This window comes from Dictyostelium discoideum, assembly GCF_000004695.1.
Source record: "Dictyostelium discoideum AX4 chromosome 4 chromosome, whole genome shotgun sequence".
In the NCBI taxonomy this organism is placed as follows: Eukaryota; Evosea; class Eumycetozoa; order Dictyosteliales; family Dictyosteliaceae; genus Dictyostelium; species Dictyostelium discoideum.
In genome coordinates this window covers 5,347,055-5,351,763 of record NC_007090.3, presented here as the reverse complement: position 1 = coordinate 5,351,763, position 4,709 = coordinate 5,347,055, and positions in this window count along the sequence as shown.

Below are 4,709 nucleotides of genomic sequence, written 5' to 3'. Positions count from 1 at the left end.
ACAAATATAATCAATGGAATGATTATACCTAATAAAAATAAAATTACAATACTTGAAAAAAAGAAAACAATTTGAATTGGTGTTGAAATGAATAGTATTGTTAAATCAATTGATAAATAAGTTGTTGAACCAATTGATTTTGGTACAATTAATGATATTAAACAATGAAATAATGGTTGAATTAACATTAAATAAATATTCCAATTTGATTTTAATCTTGTATTAATTCTATTCATTTTATAATATTCAAATTTTCGAAGTTGTTTTTCAATTACCAATGGAATCAGTTTCTTTAATTTTAAAGATCTTTTTAAAATTGATAAAATTAATCTTGATGTTACATCTGAAATACCAATTAAATAAATTAAAAATATTGAGATTAATGAAATTGAAATCTTTTCAATATAATCTAATTTAAATAAACAATATCGATCAAAATAATCAATTGACATTCTAAATAATTGTAAACCATAAATATTTGGTAATGGATAAAATACAATTGAATTTAATTGTAAAAATAATATAATTTGACCAATCATTGTACCAGTTATAACATTTTTAAATAATGATAAAAATAATCCAAAAAATAAAATCCAAAAAATAAATGGTATTAATAATAATGGTTGAAATTTATTACAACAATATAATCCATTCTTTGATTTTGATGGTTTATAATTATTAATATTTTTTTCATCATCATCATCATCACCACCATTATAATTATTTTCATTACTATTACTATTACTATTACTATTACTATTACTATTACTATTACTATTACTATTACTATTACTATTACTATTACTATTACTATTACTATTACTATCACTATTACTATTACTATTTTCATTATTATTACTATTACCACTACTACCACTATTTTCATTATTATTATATTTAAATTGATTTTCATCATCATTTTCATTATTATAATCATTTAAACACCTTGAACATAATGGACTTTGTAAACTTGATAATAAAAATAAATTACTATTACAATTATTTTGACCAGAACATAAACCAAATGGACATTGATAAACTTTTGAAACATCATTATTAATCATAAAATAATCTTGTAATGTATGAACATCATTATTTAAACAAACCAATTTATTTGTATCACATTTTGTACATTCACCTTTTTCAGGTGTTGCAGCTTGATTAATTGGACAAAATATACAACCATCAGATAATGTACTAGTTTGAAAATTTAAACATTTTGGTGGACTTTTATATTTAAGATAATTAATATTAAATCCATCTGCAATAATATTAATTGAAATTTGAAAATCATAAATTGAAAATACATTAAATGAATAATTAAAATCACCACTACCACCTCTAATAAATGTTGTTAAACTTATATTTTCATTAACTCTTGAATCATAAATTATTATATTTGCTGTATAAAAATTATCTGCAACTAAATTTGAATAATTATCATATAATCTAATATAATTTATTGTTGAATCAAAATCTTCTGGATATTCAACACTAATCCAAGTTGGATCTATTTTTTTTTAAAAAAAAAAAAAAAAAAAAAAAAAAAAAAAAAAAAAAAAAATTATAGATTAATATATATTTTAAATTAAAAATGAAAAATAAAAAATAATAATAATAATAATAAAAAACTTACATGAACCAATATTATCACCATATTCATATGCATTATTATTTAAAAATTTATTTGATTTAATAATTAAAGTATTATTAATTAAAGTGCCATTTGTAAAGATTGCAGCACCAATTGAAGCAGTATTATTTAAAAATGAATTATTTGAAAATGATAAAATTTGAGAATTTGAAAGAAAAAAACAACCACCCATTTCAAGAGCATTATTTTGTAAGAATAAATTATTTGTAGCATTAATTATTGAATTAAATGAACCAATTGTACCTTCAATTGATTGAGTACCAAATATTAAACAATGATCTAAAGAAAGATGACAAGTTTCTAATCTAATTAAATAACCATTATATGGTATTGAATTTGAATTGAATAAACTATTTTTAATTATTAAAATTGATTTTTGTGACCAAATTAAATCTAAAGACCATTGTGAATTTGAATTAATTGTTGAATTTATAATTTTAACATTTGAATGAGTGAAAACTAATGATGGTGATTCTCTATCCTTTAATAAATTATCAACATTTTGATTTAATGAAAATATTAAATTTGTAAATAAAATTTCAGAGAAATGAGCTTCAATTACACTACCCATAAAATAATTTGAATCGATTGTTAATTGTTGAAAGGTTGCAGATGAATTTGTAAAATAAAATAAATAATATAATGATGAAATTGGATTCTTTGAAAATTCTAATAATGATAAACTAATTTTACTATCAACACTATATAAGAAAATACCTGAATTATTTTGAAATGTAACATTATGAATATTTGCCAATGAATGAGAACTTGAAAAACAAACTGAAATTGAATTACCATAAATTAAAGAATTATTCATTAATAGATAAGATTGATTATTTAATAAAAACATTTCACTACCATATATTGAATTATTAAATAACTTTGTATCACTAATATACATAATTGATGAAGTTGCAACGAAAATTTGATTTTGAAAAAATGATTGATATAATAACAAATGATCAATGAAAACATTACTATTTAAAAAATTACCCAATGGTTTTAAACCCATTACAAATTGTAAGAAATTACATTTATGAATTATGATATCAGAATTTGAAGAACTATATATAAAACTTTGACTAACAACATAAGTTTTATTAATAATTGAATTTATCATTGTAAATGATGAACCGCCTTGAATTTCAATTGCAACCGATCTTGAGAATACTGAATCAATTAATGAATTTGTAATTGTAATATTTGAAAATGAATTTGCTTGAAAAAGTGATGATGAATTTGTAAGAATACAACGATCTAAATCAACTAGTGATGTGAAATCTAATGAAAATAAAAAATAACTACCAACGATTAAACTACTACTAAATGTACTTTTACTTGAAAATAGTTGACTTGATGATAATGCAAATAAACTATTTATACTATCACTATGCATTGAAACGTTAAATAAAGTTAATTGAGCATCTTTTAATGTGAAACCATCGATATTTATAAAATTTGAAGAAGTGATATTGATTATAGTTTTCATTCCAAATCCACCACCTGGAAAATTCATCATAATTGGTGAACCTTGTTCTGATTGATATTTTAATGTCAAATAACTAATTGAAATCACTGATGGACCTTCAATAATTATTAGTACCAATTTATTACCACTAATTTCCAATGTATCAATTATAAGTTCACTATTACCAATTTCAATAAATGCTGGTATATACATTTTCCTTGCAAAAACATTCTCCATAATTAATGTTGAATTTAAACTAAGATTTATAAATGGTCTAAGTAAATACCAATTTATAAATTGTACATTCATCAATTGAACTTTTGCATTCTTACAAGTGATATAGGATGAAAAGAATTCACCTGTACTTTCCATTTGTGAATTTGAAATTGTTAATATATTCCCTGTTCCCATTAAAAACACTTGAATATTATTTGAAAAATCATAAATCATTTTACAATGATCAATTGAAACATTTATTGCTTGATATTCAACCAAATAAATTAATGTATTATTAAAATATGATTTTGAAAATGTTAAATTTTGACTAATTAATGAATATAAACTTGTAAAATATAAATTTGAATTCTCTACATTCATTTCAATAATATTAAAATAAAAATCAAATTTAATAATATTTGAATTTTTTATTAAAATCATTGCTTCATTATCATCATTAATGATTAAACTTTGATTTAATTTATTAAATAAAATATTACAATATGGTAATTTTGGATTTACACAATGTAAATTACTATTTTCAATTAAAAATTGAAATGTATTTATACCATATGTTATATTTATAACTTTTTCATTAAAATAATGTAAATTAATATAATTTAAAAAAAATGTTGAATTTTTTAAATTTATATTTAAATTTATTATATTTGGTATTATAAGATTTGATTTATTATTATTATAATTATTTTTATTATTATTATTATTATTATTATTATTATTATTATTATTAAAATTATTATTATTATTATTATTTATTATTTCATTTTTTGTAAAGTAAATTAAGCTAACTACTGAATTATTTATAATATTTAATGTACAACCTTCAACTGCTTCATAATTTCCAATTTCAATAAAAACTTTAAATATATTAATTCCATTATAACTATTTATTATGTTTACAATTTTACATATACTAAGATATGGTGAATTAATTGTACCATTTCCTGTTGTATCATTTCCATTCTTTGATAAATAATAAGAAATTATTTGTTTACCACCACCACTACCTTCTACATTAAAATTATCAATTGGTTGATTGTTTTCGAAATCATTATTTTCAATATATTCATTATATTGAAAATTATAATTTAAATCATTACCAATTTTATTATATATATTTTGATTTTCTTTATAATAATAATATTCTTCTTCATCTTTTTCTTTATCTTCATTTTTATATAAAATATTACTACCAATATCATTTAAATCTAATATTGCACCATTTTCAAAAGTATTATTATTAATTTGGTATTTTTTTAAAATATTATTAAATTTACTATTATCATTTTTAATATGATTATTAAAATTATAATCTATTATATCTTTTGTTATTATATTATTATTATTATT